At 42.2% G+C, this 19,135-nt stretch overlaps 20 non-coding genes across 20 annotated transcripts; 1 reads left to right on the top strand and 19 right to left on the bottom strand.

Moving 5' to 3' along the window:
• Positions 1 to 1,341: 1,341 nt before the first annotated feature.
• trnan-guu (transfer RNA asparagine (anticodon GUU)) lies at positions 1,342 to 1,415 on the top strand. Its single transcript has one exon. It is a non-coding gene; the product is annotated as a tRNA-Asn (tRNA).
• Positions 1,416 to 2,404: 989 nt separating this feature from the next.
• Positions 2,405 to 2,477, bottom strand: trnak-uuu (transfer RNA lysine (anticodon UUU)). The gene has a single exon. It is a non-coding gene; the product is annotated as a tRNA-Lys (tRNA).
• Positions 2,478 to 2,648: 171 nt separating this feature from the next.
• trnal-uaa (transfer RNA leucine (anticodon UAA)) lies at positions 2,649 to 2,730 on the bottom strand. Its single transcript has one exon. It is a non-coding gene; the product is annotated as a tRNA-Leu (tRNA).
• Positions 2,731 to 3,081: 351 nt separating this feature from the next.
• Positions 3,082 to 3,153, bottom strand: trnaq-cug (transfer RNA glutamine (anticodon CUG)). The gene has a single exon. It is a non-coding gene; the product is annotated as a tRNA-Gln (tRNA).
• Positions 3,154 to 3,183: 30 nt separating this feature from the next.
• trnaf-gaa (transfer RNA phenylalanine (anticodon GAA)) lies at positions 3,184 to 3,257 on the bottom strand. The gene has a single exon. It is a non-coding gene; the product is annotated as a tRNA-Phe (tRNA).
• A 94-nt stretch (positions 3,258 to 3,351) lies between these two features.
• On the bottom strand, positions 3,352 to 3,425 carry trnai-aau (transfer RNA isoleucine (anticodon AAU)). Its single transcript has one exon. It is a non-coding gene; the product is annotated as a tRNA-Ile (tRNA).
• Positions 3,426 to 13,784: 10,359 nt separating this feature from the next.
• On the bottom strand, positions 13,785 to 13,856 carry trnaq-cug (transfer RNA glutamine (anticodon CUG)). Its single transcript has one exon. It is a non-coding gene; the product is annotated as a tRNA-Gln (tRNA).
• Positions 13,857 to 13,965: 109 nt separating this feature from the next.
• On the bottom strand, positions 13,966 to 14,038 carry trnaf-gaa (transfer RNA phenylalanine (anticodon GAA)). Its single transcript has one exon. It is a non-coding gene; the product is annotated as a tRNA-Phe (tRNA).
• A 96-nt stretch (positions 14,039 to 14,134) lies between these two features.
• On the bottom strand, positions 14,135 to 14,208 carry trnai-aau (transfer RNA isoleucine (anticodon AAU)). Its single transcript has one exon. It is a non-coding gene; the product is annotated as a tRNA-Ile (tRNA).
• An 838-nt stretch (positions 14,209 to 15,046) lies between these two features.
• On the bottom strand, positions 15,047 to 15,118 carry trnaq-cug (transfer RNA glutamine (anticodon CUG)). The gene has a single exon. It is a non-coding gene; the product is annotated as a tRNA-Gln (tRNA).
• Positions 15,119 to 15,227: 109 nt separating this feature from the next.
• On the bottom strand, positions 15,228 to 15,300 carry trnaf-gaa (transfer RNA phenylalanine (anticodon GAA)). Its single transcript has one exon. It is a non-coding gene; the product is annotated as a tRNA-Phe (tRNA).
• A 96-nt stretch (positions 15,301 to 15,396) lies between these two features.
• On the bottom strand, positions 15,397 to 15,470 carry trnai-aau (transfer RNA isoleucine (anticodon AAU)). Its single transcript has one exon. It is a non-coding gene; the product is annotated as a tRNA-Ile (tRNA).
• An 838-nt stretch (positions 15,471 to 16,308) lies between these two features.
• trnaq-cug (transfer RNA glutamine (anticodon CUG)) lies at positions 16,309 to 16,380 on the bottom strand. Its single transcript has one exon. It is a non-coding gene; the product is annotated as a tRNA-Gln (tRNA).
• A 109-nt stretch (positions 16,381 to 16,489) lies between these two features.
• trnaf-gaa (transfer RNA phenylalanine (anticodon GAA)) lies at positions 16,490 to 16,562 on the bottom strand. The gene has a single exon. It is a non-coding gene; the product is annotated as a tRNA-Phe (tRNA).
• A 96-nt stretch (positions 16,563 to 16,658) lies between these two features.
• Positions 16,659 to 16,732, bottom strand: trnai-aau (transfer RNA isoleucine (anticodon AAU)). Its single transcript has one exon. It is a non-coding gene; the product is annotated as a tRNA-Ile (tRNA).
• Positions 16,733 to 17,570: 838 nt separating this feature from the next.
• Positions 17,571 to 17,642, bottom strand: trnaq-cug (transfer RNA glutamine (anticodon CUG)). The gene has a single exon. It is a non-coding gene; the product is annotated as a tRNA-Gln (tRNA).
• A 109-nt stretch (positions 17,643 to 17,751) lies between these two features.
• trnaf-gaa (transfer RNA phenylalanine (anticodon GAA)) lies at positions 17,752 to 17,824 on the bottom strand. The gene has a single exon. It is a non-coding gene; the product is annotated as a tRNA-Phe (tRNA).
• A 96-nt stretch (positions 17,825 to 17,920) lies between these two features.
• Positions 17,921 to 17,994, bottom strand: trnai-aau (transfer RNA isoleucine (anticodon AAU)). The gene has a single exon. It is a non-coding gene; the product is annotated as a tRNA-Ile (tRNA).
• An 839-nt stretch (positions 17,995 to 18,833) lies between these two features.
• trnaq-cug (transfer RNA glutamine (anticodon CUG)) lies at positions 18,834 to 18,905 on the bottom strand. The gene has a single exon. It is a non-coding gene; the product is annotated as a tRNA-Gln (tRNA).
• A 109-nt stretch (positions 18,906 to 19,014) lies between these two features.
• trnaf-gaa (transfer RNA phenylalanine (anticodon GAA)) lies at positions 19,015 to 19,087 on the bottom strand. The gene has a single exon. It is a non-coding gene; the product is annotated as a tRNA-Phe (tRNA).
• Positions 19,088 to 19,135: the final 48 nt, after the last annotated feature.

Here is a 19,135-nt window from a genome sequence, read left to right as displayed (position 1 = left end):
GAATCACCGATCACTAGGGCACTTTCAGCAGGTTTCTCAGTCGGTGGGTCACTGAGCGGGGCAAACCTGTTCGAGACTTTAATTGGAACGGTTGAGTGATGTTTTGTCCTGCGACTATGCCGTCTCACCGTCACAAAGTTTCCCAGCTGCAGGGGATTTTCAACCGGAACCGAGCTGTGTGCGTTAACATTGCTCCCATCCGAAGTGTTTTCTACAGTCCTAACACTCTTACTATCCTCAAATAAAGATTGGATGCGAGACTTTAATTCTAAGATCTTCTCCGTCAGCCTAACTACTTCCCTGCATTTATCACATGTAAAACCCTCGCCGCTGACAGAGAAGGCTAAACTAAACATATGACATGAGGTGCAAGTAACAACAATAGGAATAGAAGCCATAACTCACCGGGTATGAAGTGCAATCCTAACTTACCATGGTTGCTTGATGACTCTTAGTATATACTCTTAAAAAGAGAAACAGTTAGCACACAAGACAAATAGGGAGAGATGATATTCCACACTGTAAACAGAAGGCAAGCTAACACGCTAATATGCTAGCGGCGTTACGCTTCAATTAATATAGATTTAGAAAATAAAGTTATAAATAAGTCGGCAACGACAATGATAGGTAACTATAGTAAAAATACACTAATATTAAGACCAGGAACAAATGTGAGGTGAACCAAGTGTCAGAGGATACAAACTAGCCGCCGGAAGCGATGCAATCAGGTTAAAGGGGAGTGAAAGTGCTGGTTGTCAGGACCTTGTCCTTCCCGGTTTTGCAATTCTCTAACTCTCTGGACAAGGTCAGGACAGAACCATGTCTCGTGTGTATGTTTTGTTTTATATGGAGACACGTGGCGGTATGTTTTGTTTGTTCGCCGCGTGTTCACCTGTCTTCCGTGTAGCTCCGCCCCCTTGTTCTCCATTAGTCTTCCACTAATGTTGTATCTCTGTCACCTGCCGCTCACCTCCTGTTTGTATTTATCCCTCGTTGGTTGTTTCCCTTGTTCATTACCCTCACCTGTTTCTAATCGCCTTTTTGTTCTATTTGAGCTTGGCTGTGCCTGCTCTCATTGTGGCGATGTAAAATTATTTGTGACGTTGTTTTGCTCTTGCTGTGCTTCGTACTTTACCTCTTCGTTTTATCCTTAGGAACGTGGCAACCTGTGAGCCGGTTTATATTTATTTTCCACATTCGGTTGTCTTTTGGTTCCCGTTTACCTTTCCCGGATATTGTGGATTTTTGGTTTTGGCTGCCAGCTTAATATCAGAGTGTTGGACAGGAGTTCCTTGCCTTCCATTTGTTAAACGTAGCGACGTGTCCAAACAAAATCCCACCGTCTCTGTGGCGCAATCGGTTAGCGCGTTCTGCTGTTAACCGAAAGGATGGTGGTTCAAGCCCACCCAGGGACGAAAGCTTTGTGGTGAGCAGCTGCAATTTTTCTGACCCCAAAATACTGAGGCCCACCAGTGGAGCTTACTCAAAAGAGTCTTACTCTAAAACAATACGGCTTTGCCAACACACTGAAGGAAAAGAAGCCTTTGGCTTCTCACGCTCGGAGTTAAACCCGGGGTGCTTGGGTGAAACCAGGAGTCCTGACTGCTGGACCATGCCTGACACCTCAGCAAGCGCAATACGGAATGCACCTGCTTCCAAAAGCTTAAGAATCGGAGTAGCGACCCCACATTTTAAATGCATGTCGGAAAGACTTTCTATGTCTCTGCACGTGTAGTAGCAGTGAACAACAGAAAGAAGAACTATGATTTGAGAAGTATAATCCTCGTTAGTAGGTTGGACAGTATCTCCGCATGTCACGCGGTTAGACTGAACTGATGGGGAGGCTCCTCCCAGACCGAGCTGAGCTGTCCGGGCTTGTGTCGTTGCGTGCCAAGTTCTTTTGCCAAGCCTCCTCCAAAATGATTCCCCGACGGGGAGTTAAGCCTTTTCTTTGCCGCTGTCCAATAGCTTGGATAAGCTGGCTTTAAACGTTCTAAAGAACAGCTGAACAAGTGCTTGGTGTGGCTCTTTTTGTTCGAAACCAACACAGTTACAAAGCGAGCGGGAAGCAGTTTCTTCAAGCGTCCCACAAAATGTTGCCTCGATCCGAATTTGCTGAGGCCACAACACAGAGTACTAACTACTATACGATCACGGCTAGCCAACATGCCTCCGGCAAAGTTAAGCTCCCATGACTGAGTCACTAGATCTGCAGGGAGAAGATAGGCAGCTTTTGCTGAGGTCTCATGGAATTCCTGACGCATGTGCTCGATGAAATCCCTGCTCAAAGCCAATGAGCCAAAGACTCCAATGCACGAGAAAACTGTTCATTTAATTTTTATCAACAGAGGGCGTGCCGAGAAGAGCTCACAAGGTAAAGGTGACCAACAAAGAGGAAACTCGTTGCCCGAACAGGGACTTAAACCCTGGACCCTCAGATTAAAAGTCTGATGCTCTACCAACTGAGCTATACGGGCTTTTGAGTTACAGCGACATGTTCTAAGTGTAGGCTCTCGGGTGGGGGGGTGTTGAGTACACCAGGTGAGTGCAGGTTCATCCCTCATCAAAAACACCCTAACAAGCTAATGTGGCTCTGGAGGTAAGAGGAAAACTAGCCTCCTAACGTACCAAGCGGAGCAAAGACCCACTGGCAGCAGTGGGATTTGAACTCACGCCTCCGAAGAGACTGGAGCTTAAATCCAGCGCCTTAAACCGCTCGGCCACGCTACCACAAAAAGCCTCGTTGTGCCGCTGCTTTCCACCATTGTGGGCCCGCTACGACATTTAGCAGACAGTCAAGAGCTTATAGGGTTCTGTCAGTTTAGGGTTCAGTGGACCTTTCAGTGCATACCTAGTTGCATCGACTACCCATCGAGCACTCCTGTACCGGTCAATTTGTGTTATATCAAGAACACGTGCCATCTGTTGCAGAGTCGCTCTTAAACATTTGTAAAATCACATAAAAGGCTATAAGGTTTTTAAAACACATTGTTTTACATTAAATGCTTACTACATTGTTATATACCTAGTCGCATCAACAACCGATCAAGCACTCCTGTACCGGTGGAGACTTCCAATGAGAGGTCTCACCGAGATTTGAACTCGGATCGCTGGATTCAGAGTCCAGAGTGCTAACCATTACGCCATGAAACCCAATTTAAAGCTGTTTTCAACATGCCAGATCGCTAAGAACCCGGGATCGAACCAGGGACCTTTAGATCTTCAGTCTAACGCTCTCCCAACTGAGCTATTTCGGCCACGATTGCAGATTTCTTGACTTGAGCTGGGTAGTGCGCGGACGAACCCTGGCGCTGAAGCTGAATTATGGAAAGAATGCTAGAGAAAAGCCTTTGGCCCATACGGGGATCGAACCCGCAACTTTGGCATTATTAGCACCACGCTCTAGCCAACTGAGCTAACCGGCCATGGGTATCCTGCTTTCATGATCTGGATCGCCATAGTGCCACCTTGAGTGTCCTCACAATACGAGGAACGCTTAAAGCGGGGCTCGTCCGCGATTTGAACCCGGGACCTCTCGCACCCAAAGCGAGAATCATGCCCGTAGACCAACGAGCCAAGAGGTGCGCTGCGATTGTAATTTCAAGGCTATTTGCAAAAAGCATTTTCCCCATGTGCCCCGTTTCATTGAGCCAAAGCAATGCGCGTCTTTTTCAGATAATGCGCGGGAATTTGCTCAAATGGTAGAGCGCTCGCTTGGCATTCGAGAGGTAGAGGTAATGACGCCCTTATTCTCCATATTAGAGGCTTTTGGAGCTTCCTTCTTGCGACTTAGCCCTCCCTGTGCTACCTGTTGAGGCTCACCGCTGCAGAAAAAGGTCTTCGTGTTGATTCCTGTTCATATATTCAGTCACAAAAAGCCTTCAGTGCCCCTTGTCTCTCCTCGTTATGGCACTTGGACACACATGACAAGAATCTCCCATAAGGTGCGCATTGCTTTTACCCAGAGCAACGTGATGCAGGACATTTCACGATCAGAGACAATCAAGTTGTCACTTAAGATTCCACAAGTTCTTTTTGCTGTGTTAGTTGCATTTTCAATAAACCAGTGTGGATATGTGTGAGAATTTGGGTTTTGCCTGTGTCCCACACACATTATGTGAAATGTATTGCAAAGATTATTGTTCACAAATCATAACGTGAGAAATGTATTTTGTTGTGGCGAATCGGCCTTCCATCGCAGAAATAAATCTCAGAGACAAGGGTTCCAGGTGCCAAGAGTTTAAACTTTATTTGCCCGGACAAACAAAGTGGGATATTCAGAGTTCATCTGAAGGGATCCAACGAATACATATCTGACTCCATCTTTTATACATTGTTTTCCAGTTGTTATCACAGTTTAAACCAATCATGTGTGCATGACATCGTCTTCTTCCAATCAGTTTTCATATGATATCACCTTTTCGTTAGCCCGTCCCTCTGCCCTCATAGTTCCGGCCTACCCTATTAAGATTTAATGGTGGCGTGAACTCCTCAAAAACAGGCGCCTCTTATCTTAACACTTTCCTGGGGGTTTCGGGGGCGATACATGATTTAACCATGTTCCTATCAAAGGTGAACTTATGGTTTAGCGATAATAAGCTTCCCGGTGTCCTTGGTGGTATGTTATTTACTTAAACTTCCCTACAAAAATGTGTGGGGTGTACGTCTTAGTTCTAAAAGATATATGGCGTGTGTGCAGATGTTCATCAGCTCATACTTATACATGAGGCCCAATATTGTTTCATAAGAATACATGAAACCTATAACGAACTAAATGTATTATTTTATATAAGAAAACTCAACACTATAATAGAAAAACCACCATATAATCCCCCCTTTGAGGCTGACAAGCCTCAGACTCCAACAAAATGGTATCTGTAAAAAGGAAATTATATAGTAATATAAATTGTAATATCTAAAATGTAACAAAAATTCCATAGTGCTCAAATTGATTAATAATTTGCGTGTGCATTCAGTTAATGATAAAATAGTTAAGATAACATACTACGTAAGTTGACATGATACGTAGGTTCAAATACTTAGGTTACGAGCAAGCAATATACATGTAACAATAAAAAAAAAAATCCTTCCAACATCTATAAATACTTCATAAAAGGAGTATTTCAGTTCTTAACCCTGTCTTAGACATCAATTTTGACCTCCTTTAGTCAATATTAGCATAAATGTGATCGTTATTCATGCAATGTTGTGATACATCATAAACAATAATCTGACTGGGAACAGTGGCTGCAGCTGTTCGTTGAAACTTCGTTGAACTTAATGCACAGCGTCAATATAATGCATGCAATAAAGCAAGCCTCAATCAACATCAAATTTTTCATGTTATTAAACACACTTGTCATCCAGTCCCAATTCAATTCTTCTCAGTCAACCTCAGTTTTGATGAAAGTCTCAATCATTAAAGAGATGATCTTCCTTCCTTGCCAATGAGATGTTCCTTGTTCTCTGGAATATAGGTGCCACAGGTTTCTCCAATTTCTGCACAAAGTCCTCCTTTCGCTGCTCTGAACTGGTCCAAGATCAGGCGATTTTGCAAAACTGTCCGTCGTATTCCACGTAGCTTCTCTTTGATGGCTTTCGTTAAAATTTTGTTGTCTTCATATATGACGTAAACTCAAATCTGGTGATCTCAACTTCATTCATTAAAGAGCTGTCTCCTAACATTGGACTAAAATCAGCTGAGACTTTCTCCTCCACAGTCCAGATGTGATGATTCTTTGGCACAGAGCTACCAGGAAAATCAAACAGTCCTCTTCGTGTCTTCTTTTGTCAAGTCATTATCTCATGTGGTATGATGATAACTCCACCATTTAACTTTATTAGGGAACACAGTCCTGTCCAGTTCCTCTGTATAAGTACAATCAGTACCCACACAGCCAGTAGTTGTCTTCAATGATTCCAGCGCCGCTTTCGTCCGGAACATCTATATTATTTTTCTGCCCATCGCTCCTGTTCTTGCTCTTTTCTCAGACATCTCAGACATGCCTCTCTGGTATTGCGGTTGGTTTTCGTCTCCTCATAGACATGTGAACACTTTTGTCACATGGTTCTTACCAAGTGATGACATCTTGTAGACTAGTTCCAGTAGATTCTTGCCGTTCGATTCGTCAGTCTCCACCACATATTCATTTCATGAGGATGTGGAGGACCAGGGTGGTCCATCAATGTGTCAAAGGTAGCGCTTAATCCATCGTTGATCTATCGTTTCCTTCGAATTGTTGATCCTTTGCTCAGAACAGAAGTGTAGTGTCACTCAGTTTGTCAAAGTTCTTTCCGGTGTCAATCGTTTCATCAAGCTTCACAGTGTCATTTGATGCAGTTCAATTCAGGGTTACATTGACCAGTTGTTTGCTAGTCGTGTCAGTAAATCTGGTTCTCTCTAAGATAGAAGCCATTTTCTGTTGTCGGAATAGTCATTCGATGTGGTCGGGAAGACTTGTCAAGATGCTTGGGTCCATCGCGTTACATTGCCTTATACATGCCCTGGGACCCACTCAAACTGGCCCAGATGAAAACCGTCTGGACGATGCTGTCTTCAGATATAACACTCACTGGCGCCACCCCTTGCTGCTATTTAGATCAGGTTCTGCTGCTCACTTGTTTGGCAACTTCTCATAATTCGGGAAGATACAATGACAAATACACATATGTGCACCCGGTGCACTCAGTTTTGATTATATCAATAAAATAATAAATGGAAATTACATGCTATATGTTTTAGATGCAAAAACAATAAACAAAATAAAACAAAATAGAATTCACACATGTTCACCAAGTGCACTCTCATAATAGTGTTTGATTATAGAGCACTAATGATTAACTGAAACATCAAACATTGAAACGTGTTGATGTCAAAATAATAAAAAGTAAAACAAAAATTAATCTAACTACCTGCCTAACAATGTCTAAGGTAATATCTAAAACTATTCCCACACATGATTATACAATTCTAAGCTCTTCTCTCTTGCTGTCCAAAAAAAAAAAAAAAATTTGTAATTCATGGGACACTTGTCTTTCTCATCGTGTTCCTCATATTTGCTTATAACAGCTAACATATTCAACATATTTTCTTCATTGTTTTATTATGCACTTAATTCCGTTCTCAACATCATCTGTTTATCTGTAGCTGTCACCACCATAGCTCTTATAACTGGTAAAAGACAGCAAAATATTACAGAAAATATAGTAAATCCTATTGCTGCAAAAAACTCCTATCTTTATTGGCCATGAAGTTCATGATCCAAAGAACGAGTCCAGCCCTGTTTCTTTGTCTTAGCCATCATTGGCTGTTATTTCATTTCTTAAGTTTCTCAATTTTTCCATAGCTTTTGTGAACGACCCATAAGGGGCAATATTGTTTGAAATTTATTTACAACAGTCCTCTCCAAATATTATGCATACGCCTCTTTTTTCTGCTAAAACTCAATTCAGTCCTTGTCTTTTTTGTCAGGCCATTTTACTTGTTGGTGCCAAGCATTTTTGGCCTTAAATTCTTATCCCTACATATTCAAAAATAATCTGCTCTGGGCACACCCTGCTTTTCATACAGTAAAATTATTTGATATGCTAATGTTTGATTCTCACAATTTTACATACCTATGATTTTTAAATTGTCAGTTATTGTGGCTGAGGCAAACCTGTTATTCAAATATCTTGCTGTTCGTTTTTCAGCAAACATTTCTGTATTAAGATGCCAAATCGTTACACAATTTCCTGGGAACATGCCCATCTGTGCCTCATTATATTTACTTATTACTTATTTTGTTCAACAGTTATTTATCCAGAAATCATTTAATTGAAATTAAGAATCTTTTACAATCGCATATGGTACACAAATGGTTAAGTTTCATTTTCTGCAATTTGTCGTCAATATGATTGGTTTTGCCTTCTCACTTAAACATTAGTTGTTAACTTTATAAGGATAGCTAAGTATAGTTTAATGTTATGACAACCGATTGTTTCATATTCATTTATTATATACATATTTTACATGCATTTTTCCAATTTATCTAAAGATATTGCCTCTGTCTAAACGTTAGTGATTAGTTCTGCTGTTTAGGGGAATATAAAATATATATCAGGAACATGATATCAATTTAAAACTAACTAAAGTAAGTCACTTAAAAATCTTCTCAATTTCTTTTGTTTATATCATTTATAATGATTTCAGTATGCTATATCTAAACCATAAATGTGCTCATATTGAGTTTAAGCATCCTCTAGATGCCTTTAAACGTACAGTAATACTCAGTGGCTAATTGCATATTCTTTTCTATGAAAACTGATCTTTCTGTGGACCGCAATAGACATTGTTCTTCATTGCTGTCACTGTTATCGACACAGTGTATAAAACTATTTAAAATAAAAAAATATTTATTGTTTAAAGTCAAACGGCGCTAAACTTTAGTGACCCAGTCTATTTAAACCACTATATTAAACACTCTCAACAAATAAGACTGACAGCTGCCCAAAGATGATTTAATCAACAGTTGGACACTTTTGCCTGACTGGACAGTCAATTCAAAGACATCAGGTCTTGGAGCTGTGAGGCCAAAGAATAATGGATAGCACTCACTTTTTCAACAAAAATGTAGTAAATTTCTCACAGAGCTCAGCTGACAGCTCCCTAAAAATCTGCAACTTTTGATTAATTACAGAATCTATTGTTAAAAATAAAATCCTAGATCTATGAAAGCATAGAGATCAGGTCAGAAAAATATTTTCTATTAAAAATTTGATAAAAAAGTCCTGACGTGAAACATGACGTCCCAATATTTATCAATACCTTTATCACATAATAAATTAGATCAAGTGGACTCACCATTTACTTTATTAGATTCATCATGAATTGCAGTGGGTTACTGTCTTTCATACTCCTTCAGCTCCCAACAGGATGTGTCAGTTTGGTGGTGTCCACTTAACCGTTGAGAAGCCAATTGTTAGTAAAGCTGACTCAGGAGCAATTGGTCATGCAACCGTTCCAAAAAATGTCCTTCATAAGAGCCTCTTAAATAACATAATAATCATTAGTTTCCCTGTTTAATACAATGTCTAGTTTTTAAATTTGTTGGTTTACATATGATGGTTCATTAAAGAGAGATTTAGAAAGCGCACCTCTTAGATACGTTTACATAATAAGTTGTTTGATTATTATTTAGACCATTATGATTACTAAATATGGGCTGTGGAGATTATTTATAAAAATAAAAACTTTGCCTATGTTTGTGTTCAAATCCAACCCATTATTATTTCAGGTAATCTTTAAATATCTAATTTTATCCTAATATATAGTAGTTATACTTCAAAGATCACACAACTAGATCAACTAATTCAAAGATCATTATCACTAGTGAAGCCCATAATTCATTTCCGACTTAATATTAATCATATTAAGCATTATTCATTAATTGTATTATAATCTTATGATAATAAATGTGAACCTTCTTTCCTGTTGGCCAAATATAAATGAAAAGGTTTCTAATATTCTAGATTTGCTTAGTACTGGATCCCTCTGCAACTCTCTTTTTCTTGAGTTCAGCTTCATCTCGCTCTTCCGGTGTTGTAAAACTGTGTACCACATATTCTAAAAATTCTTTATGTGGTTTAAAGTTCAGTCCTACTACGTCTTCCAGTTTTGCTTTTACTGGCAGGGGGTCAACAATGTCATCTATGAATATTGCTGCCATAACCTGGTCTTCTTCAGTGTTTTTCTCCAGCTCTTGTTTAATTGTCGTTGCACATAGGTGGCTTGATTCTCTTTATCTATCATCTGATCTCCCTTAAGTTCTTTTTGATCAATTCCGGTTTGAAATTCTCTTCTTGGGGCTCGCCACATATCTTGTTTATGTTTATCAAAGAGCTCTGCGTCTTATTCTGGGGAGTCAATTGCTCGATTCAATCTAATGTCCTTCAGCATTTCATTTATTTTAGATGCACCTTGTCATTTAGCTAGCAAAGCTTTAATGTCTCCTAGAGCTAGTAGTTTCCCAGTCGTCTCTTCTTCCAGTACCCGTATCCATCGTCCAGCTCCCTCATTTAGATCAGGTAATCGAGCGATCAATCCATCCAAATCCAGTGTGGCCCAAGGCACATAATGTGGCTGTTTATTTTTTTTCAAGATCTCTTTGAATGGGTTGTTTGTAGCGAAGGTTGCTGATGTTGATCCTCTCAGTCTCCCCCCTTCTCTGAGCCAGGCTGGCTGTGGCTGTTTCTTACCAATGTCTTCTAAACAGATGTTTCCAGACATCCATTTGTATTCTCTCTTTGGGCAATCTTTAAATATTCTTGCTTCTTCCTGTTGTTCGGTAACCAGATATCTCCCTCTGCTGTTGTTATCTGGTATATCTTTTCTTCTATGCGGTCATGACGTTTCGTCAATGTTACTTGAGATATGTCTATTCTCCAGACTGGGCAGAGTTGCGTCATCTTCCATGGACCCCGCCTCCGACATGACATCTGGCACCTTGCTTTATCTTATGTTTTTTCTTCTCAGTACTGTCGATGTTTTGTCCGGCTCTCGAGCTGTTTGTTCATATCTCTGTCTTCTAGCCGTCTCTAGCTCTGCAGATACCCCAGCATAAATTGATTTATAGGCGGGTGTAGCATTCCACTCTGCTTTCCCTCTCTTGTGGTACTCTGGCTTGACGAAACAGTTCTCCTGCCGCCTCTCAGCGAATGTGTCTCTTAGAAGTTCATCATCCCTCGACTCCTCTCTTTCTCCCCCTTGGAGGTCCAGCTCTCCTGTAAACTTAAATTCTCCTTTGACCGAAGTCATTTGTTTATTCAGCTCATTATCTTCCACAATCAATGGCAGCTGGCTCCTGGATAATTCATATGGTGGAGGACTCATTCCTCAATTTTTCACTGACTATCTCCTCATCCTCTTTCAGAAGTTCCCTTGTTTTCTTCATGTGTTTTAGAAAATTAATTCCTTATTTCTTAAACAAATTTAATACATCTTTTTCCTTCTCTTAACTTCTCTCTTCATGCTTTTGTCCCTAGGTTTATGATTTCTTATCAACCCTTCCATTTCTTCACACACTGCCATATCAAAAGTTCCACTTTCTGGCCATGAAGTTCTTAATTTTTTGTTCTCTCTGCCCATTTCTTAGAAATTTCCCCAATCAGTTCTCTGCTCACAGGATATATTGTTCTTAGTATCTCTACGAGAGTGGAGGCCATTCTCTATTTATTATCTTCACTTAGTCTGTTAGTGGGGCGCCTCTTTGTTTTATTGCGACCTATGGCCCTAGGTTTTGTGGTGTTATCTGCACGATCAGCCTCTTCAGTGTAACGGCCTGAAACTGCAACTACTCTATTTCTCTCTGCTTGTTGGTTGTACACAATATCTTACTTTCCCAATTTATGTATCTTGTTTCTACATAAACCTGTATTGCTGGGTGACTGATTAATCTATAGTTTCTCCCCCAACCTCGTGGATAACCTTGTTTTACTCCTTGCAATAAATAGGGTTCACCAGGTTGTGGATTGGGATTTTTATGATCAGTGAGACACGCTGTAACGCGGTGTCTAGATTGCAAAATCTATTAATTCTATGGAAGCAAACTCCTAAGTAGTTTCTCAATATCTCTACTTTACAACAACTGCCTACTATATCTCTCCAATTTACGTATGGCCACTCCTGCTCAATTTGTTCTTAATTCTGAACTCCCACTAATTCGTTCAAGAAATAATTTTTCTTTTCTTCTGTCAGTGGCTTCTTAATGTCTGCTAAATCCCTATAAAATGATTCTCTCCAGAAATGATCACTAACTCCCTTTGTCTCAGTCAATATTCTGGCTACTCTTATTCTCTCAAAATATGATTGTAAGCTTTCCTCATCTAGCAGTTCAATTCTAGCCATATGTTTTTAAAACATCTATGGAACATAATTCACAATTCACAATCCATCAATGCTTTTCACTTTTCACTCAATGTAAAATAGTTTTTCACAGCAGCACTCTGGTCTCATACGCCCACAGCACGCAGAATACTCACACACTCCAGAGGCCCTTCTGCTGTCTAATAAATCACTTCTCACAGATTCCAGCACACACACACTCAGGCCTTATGGTCTGAGATTTTGATTTTTTCTGTGTACATTCTAACGACTTTATACCATAAAAGTATCTCACAATTTTTAAAACACATTTATAATCAGCAAAATATATCTTCTATTTTTCCGTTTGACAATGCTCTTCGTGCTTTAATCAATGCAGCTCTCTTTTTTTTTTTTTCGGCTGCCGTTAAGTCTCATGTGCTCACTGTGAGCCAAACACACACACACTCTATGTCCTTCAAATCTTTATCTGACTCCTCTCCTATCTTCTACACACACACTCTTGCTTCTCTCGTGTTCTCAAATAGTTTTTCTATTAAACCCAAATGCACACTATATTTTGCATTCATGTTTTTTCTCAAATACTTTTATTACCACATGAAACTTTGACACAGACAAACTGTAAAAACTTGCAACTAGTTTCGAAACGCATGCCTCTTTAAACATCAAAAACCTAACACTCCTTCTTCTCATACATTTTACTGGACAAACATTATACTGCAATTTTTATTTGTTCCATGTCCTTTTTCCCATTCACACATATGCACTCTCTCTCTCATTCACTTTTTCATACGCACACACTTGCGGGGCCTCCTAGCCTCCCACTCTCACACACACACTCACACCCTCTTCTTCACACACACAGAGTCTCACAGGCTGAGGGTTTTTCTCTCTCTCCCTCACTCCTGGGTTTTTCTATCGTCACAATTACAATATACAACAAAATATAGTATATATCACAACGCATTCATACCCTCCACGTGACCTGCACCTAACAGGATTTCTCACGCTCCCTAGAGCGTCTTCGCGACCTACGCGGCACGTCCCAAGACGTGACCTGTTTCTCTTAAACAGGAATTTCACATCCTCTCGATGTCTTGCAACAACTATTGCACACACTCGCCCAGCAGTGTGACTCGCCACCTAAGCGAGATTTATGTCCTCTTGACACCTTGCACTCACCAGTGCGACACGTTTCATTCAACCATACTTACTTACACTCTTTCATACACACAATCACGCACACACATTTCTTGAGATCTGGATACCCTTAAGACTTGGCAAACTAGTGCAATTTCTAACATTAAATTTTGTTCAATTTAGGAGAGGCTTTTAGAGGACAAACGACATTCAGAGTTTACCTTTAGCTGACCGCACAAAACTTATACTATAAAGCAAATATGCTCACCTGTTTTAGGGCCCTTTTTTGTGCGATCAGCTTGTCTGGTTCACCCGTCACAGCCGTCAGCCTCCTCCCCTCTAACCTGGATCTCCTCAAAAACAGGCGCCTCTTATCTTAACACTTTCCTGGGGGTTTCGGGGGCGATACATGATTTAACCATGTTCCTATCAAAGGTGAACTTATGGTTTAGCGATAATAAGCTTCCCGGTGTCCTTGGTGGTATGTTATTTACTTAAACTTCCCTACAAAAACGTGTGGGGTGTACGTCTTAGTTCTAAAAGATATATGGCGTGTGTGCAGATGTTCATCAGCTCATACTTATACATGAGGCCCAATATTGTTTCATAAGAATACATGAAACCTATAACGAACTAAATGTATTATTTTATATAAGAAAACTCAACACTATAATAGAAAAACCACCATAATTTCAATGAATATTGTTCTTGAATTATGTCTAACCTTACCTGCGATAACAATCCCTGGCATGCTCCCCTAGAAAAAGTGTAGACTTCCAACGAGAGGTCTCACCGAGATTTGAACTCGGATCGCTGGATTCAGAGTACAGAGTGCTAACCATTACACCATGAAACCCAACTTAAAGCTGTTTTCGTCATGCCGGATCCCGAGGAAAAGAGCACACGGTCTTGTGAATGGAAGAGCTTCACTATGACTAGAGCAAAGCATTGGACAAAGGCACGCTTGCCGAAACCCGGGATCGAACGAGGGACCTTTAGATATTCAGTCTAACGCTCTCCCAACTGAGCTATTTCGGCCACGATTGCAGATTTCTTGACTTGCGCTGGGTAGTGCGCGGACGAACCCTGGCGCTGAAGCCTTGAATTATGGAAAGAATGCTAGAGAAAAGCCTTTGGCCCGTACGGGGATCGAACCCGCGACCTTGGCGTCATTAGCACCACGCTCTAGCCAACTGTGCTAACCGGCCATGGGTATCCTGCTTTCATGATCTGGATCGACATAGTGCCACCTTGAGTGTCCTAAAAATACGAGGAACGCTTAAAGCAGGGCTCGTCCGCGATTTGAACCCGGGACCTCTCGCACCCAAAGCGAGAATCATGCCCGTAGACCAACGAGCCGAGAGGTGCGCTGCGATTGTAATTTCAAGGCTATTTGCAAAAAGCATTTTCCCCATGTGCCCCGTTTCATTGAGCCAAAGCAATGCGCGTCTTTTTCAGATAATGCGCGGGAATTTGCTCAAATGGTAGAGCGCTCGCTTGGCATTCGAGAGGTAGAGGGAATGACGCCCTTATTCTACATATTAGAGGCTTTTGGAGCTTCCTTCTTGCGACTTAGCCCTCCCTGTGCTACCTGTCGAGGCTCACCGCTGCAGAAAAAGGTCTTCGTGTTGATTCCTGTTCATATATTCAGTCACAAAAAGCCTTCAGTGCCACTTGTCTCTCCTCGCTATGGGACTTGGACACACATGACAAGAATCTCCCATAAGTTGCGCATTGCTTTTACCCAGAGCAACGTGATGCAGGACATTTCACGATCAGAGACAATCAAGTTGTCACTTAAGATTCCACAAGTTCTTTTTGCTGTGTTACTTGCATTTTCAATAAACCAGTGTGGATATGTGTGAGAATTTGGGTTTTGCCTGTGTCCCACACACATTATGTGAAATGTATTGCAAAGATTATTGTTCACAAATCATAACGTGAGAAATGTATTTCAATGAATATTGTTCTTGAATTATGTCTAACCTTACCTGCGATAACAATCCCTGGCATGCTCCCCTAGAAAAAGTGTAGACTTCCAATCAGAGGTCTCACCGAGATTTGAACTCGGATCGCTGGATTCAGAGTCCAGAGTGCTAACCATAACACCATGAAACCCAACGTAAAGCTTTTTTCGTCATGCCGGATCCCGAGGAAAAGAGCGCACGGTCTTGTGAATGGAAGAGCTTCACTATGACTAGAGCAAAGCATTGGACAAAGGCACACTTGCCGAAACCCAGGATCGAACCAGGGACCTTTAGATATTCAGTCTAACGCTCTCCCAACTGAGCTATTTCGGCCACGATTGCAGATTTCTTGACTTGCGCTGGGTAGTGCGCGGACGAACCCTGGCGCTGAAGCCTTGAATTATGTAAAGAATGCTAGAGAAAAGCCTTTGGCCCGTACGGGGATCGAACCCGCGACCTTGGCGTTATTAGCACCACGCTCTAGCCAACTGAGCTAACCGGCCATGGGTATCCTACTTTCATGATCTGGATCACCATAGTGCCACCTTGAGTGTCCTCACAATACGAGGAACGGTTAAAGCAGGGCTCGTCCGCGATTTGAACCCGGGACCTCTCGCACCCAAAGCGAGAATCATGCCCGTAGACCAACGAGCCGAGAGGTGCGCTGCGATTGTAATTTCAAGGCTATTTGCAAAAAGCATTTTCCCCATGTGCCCCGTTTCATTGAGCCAAAGCAATGCGCGTCTTTTTCAGGTAATGCGCGGGAATTTGCTCAAATGGTAGAGCGCTCGCTTGGCATTCGAGAGGTAGAGGGAATGACGCCCTTATTCTCCATATTAGAGGCTTTTGGAGCTTCCTTCTTGCGACTTAGCCCTCCCTGTGCTACCTGTCGAGGCTCACCGCTGCAGAAAAAGGTCTTCGTGTTGATTCCTGTTCATATATTCAGTCACAAAAAGCCTTCAGTGCCCCTTGTCTCTCCTCGCTATGGCACTTGGACACACATGACAAGAATCTCCCATAAGGTGCGCATTGCTTTTACCCAGAGCAACGTGATGCAGGACATTTCACGATCAGAGACAATCAAGTTGTCACTTAAGATTCCACAAGTTCTTTTTGCTGTGTTACTTGCATTTTCAATAAACCAGTGTGGATATGTGTGAGAATTTGGGTTTTGCCTGTGTCCCACACACATTATGTGAAATGTATTGCAAAGATTATTGTTCACAAATCATAACGTGAGAAATGTATTTCAATAAACATTGTTCTTGAATTATGTCTAACCTTACCTGCGATAACAATCCCTGGCATGCTCCCCTAGAAAAAGTGTAGACTTCCAATCAGAGGTCTCACCGAGATTTGAACTCGGATCGCTGGATTCAGAGTCCAGAGTGCTAACCATAACACCATGAAACCCAACGTAAAGCTTTTTTCGTCATGCCGGATCCCGAGGAAAAGAGCGCACGGTCTTGTGAATGGAAGAGCTTCACTATGACTAGAGCAAAGCATTGGACAAAGGCACGCTTGCCGAAACCCAGGATCGAACCAGGGACCTTTAGATATTCAGTCTAACGCTCTCCCAACTGAGCTATTTCGGCCACGATTGCAGATTTCTTGACTTGCGCTGGGTAGTGCGCGGACGAACCCTGGCGCTGAAGCCTTGAATTATGTAAAGAATGCTAGAGAAAAGCCTTTGGCCCGTACGGGGATCGAACCCGCGACCTTGGCGTTATTAGCACCACGCTCTAGCCAACTGAGCTAACCGGCCATGGGTATCCTACTTTCATGATCTGGATCACCATAGTGCCACCTTGAGTGTCCTCACAATACGAGGAACGGTTAAAGCAGGGCTCGTCCGCGATTTGAACCCGGGACCTCTCGCACCCAAAGCGAGAATCATGCCCGTAGACCAACGAGCCGAGAGGTGCGCTGCGATTGTAATTTCAAGGCTATTTGCAAAAAGCATTTTCCCCATGTGCCCCGTTTCATTGAGCCAAAGCAATGCGCGTCTTTTTCAGGTAATGCGCGGGAATTTGCTCAAATGGTAGAGCGCTCGCTTGGCATTCGAGAGGTAGAGGGAATGACGCCCTTATTCTCCATATTAGAGGCTTTTGGAGCTTCCTTCTTGCGACTTAGCCCTCCCTGTGCTACCTGTCGAGGCTCACCGCTGCAGAAAAAGGTCTTCGTGTTGATTCCTGTTCATATATTCAGTCACAAAAAGCCTTCAGTGCCCCTTGTCTCTCCTCGCTATGGCACTTGGACACACATGACAAGAATCTCCCATAAGGTGCGCATTGCTTTTACCCAGAGCAACGTGATGCAGGACATTTCACGATCAGAGACAATCAAGTTGTCACTTAAGATTCCACAAGTTCTTTTTGCTGTGTTACTTGCATTTTCAATAAACCAGTGTGGATATGTGTGAGAATTTGGGTTTTGCCTGTGTCCCACACACATTATGTGAAATGTATTGCAAAGATTATTGTTCACAAATCATAACGTGAGAAATGTATTTCAATAAACATTGTTCTTGAATTATGTCTAACCTTACCTGCGATAACAATCCCTGGCATGCTCCCCTAGAAAAAGTGTAGACTTCCAATCAGAGGTCTCACCGAGATTTGAACTCGGATCGCTGGATTCAGAGTCCAGAGTGCTAACCATTACACCATGAAACCCAATGCGAAGCTGTTTTCGACATGCCAGATCCTGAAGAAAAGAGCGCACGGTCTTGTGAATGCAAGAGCTCCACTATGAATAGAGCAAAGCATTGGACAAAGGCACGCTTGCCGTAACCCGGGATCGAACCAGGGACCTTTAGATCTTCAGTCTAACGCTCTCCCAACTGAGCTATTTCGGCCACGATTGCAGATTTCTTGACTTGCGCTGGGTAGTGCGCGGACGAACCCTGGCGCTGAAGCCTTGAATTATGTAAAGAATGCTAGAGAAAAGCCTTTGGCCCGTACGGGGATCGAACCCGCGACCTTGGCGTTATTAGCACCACGCTCTAGCCAACTGAGCTAACCGGCCATGGGTCTCCTGCTTTCATGATCTGGATCGCGATAGTGCCACCTTGAGTGTCCTCACAATACGAGGAACGCTTAAAGCAGGGCTCGTCCGCGCTTTGAACCCGGGACCTCTCGCACCCAAAGCGAGAATCATGCCCGTAGACCAACGAGCCGAGAGGTGTGCTGCGATTGTAATTTCAAGGCTATTTGCAAAAAGCATTTTCCCCATGTGCCCCGTTTCATTGAGCCAAAGCAATGCACGTCTTTTTCAGATAATGCGCGGGAATTTGCTCAAATGGTAGAGCGCTCGCTTGGCATTCGAGAGGTAGAGGGAATGACGACCTTATTCTCCATATATGAGGCTTTTGGAGCTTCCTTCTTGCGACTTAGCCCTCCCTGTGCTACCTGTCGAGGTTCACCGCTGTAGAAAAAGGTCTTCGTGTTGATTCCTGTTCATATATTCAGTCACAAAAAGCCTTCAGTGCCCCTTGTCTCTCCTCGCTATGGCACTTGGACACACATGACAAGAATCTCCCATAAGGTGCGCATTGCTTTTACCCAGAGCAACGTGATGCAGGACATTTCACGATCAGAGACAATCAAGTTGTCACTTAAGATTCCACAAGTTGTTTTTTGCTGTGTTACTTGCATTTTCAATAAACCAGTGTGGATATGTGTGAGAATTTGGGTTTTGCCTGTGTACCACACACATTATGTGAAATGTATTGCAAAGATTATTGTTCACAAATCATAACGTGAGAAATGTATTTCAATGAATATTGTTCTTGAATTATGTCTAACCTTATCTGCGATAACAATCCCTGGCATGCTCCCCTCGAAAAAGTGTGGAGTTCCAATGAGAGGTCTCACCGAGATTTGAACTCGGATCGCTGGATTCAGAGTCCAGAGTGCTAACCATTACACCATGAAACCCAATGTGAAGCTGTTTTCGACATGCCAGATCCTGAAGAAAAGAGCGCACGGTCTTGTGAATGGAAGAGCTTCACTATGACTAGAGCAAAGCATTGGACAAAGGCACGCTTGCCGAAACCCAGGATCGAACCAGGGACCTTTAGATATTCAGTCTAACGCTCTCCCAACTGAGCTATTTCGGCCACGATTGCAGATTTCTTGACTTGCGCTGGGTAGTGCGCGGACGAACC

Source organism: Triplophysa dalaica, chromosome 5 (assembly GCF_015846415.1).
Source record: "Triplophysa dalaica isolate WHDGS20190420 chromosome 5, ASM1584641v1, whole genome shotgun sequence".
NCBI classification, from domain to species: Eukaryota; Metazoa; Chordata; class Actinopteri; order Cypriniformes; family Nemacheilidae; genus Triplophysa; species Triplophysa dalaica.
Note: the sequence above shows the minus strand (reverse complement) of the source record. Positions and strands in the feature narration are given on the sequence as shown.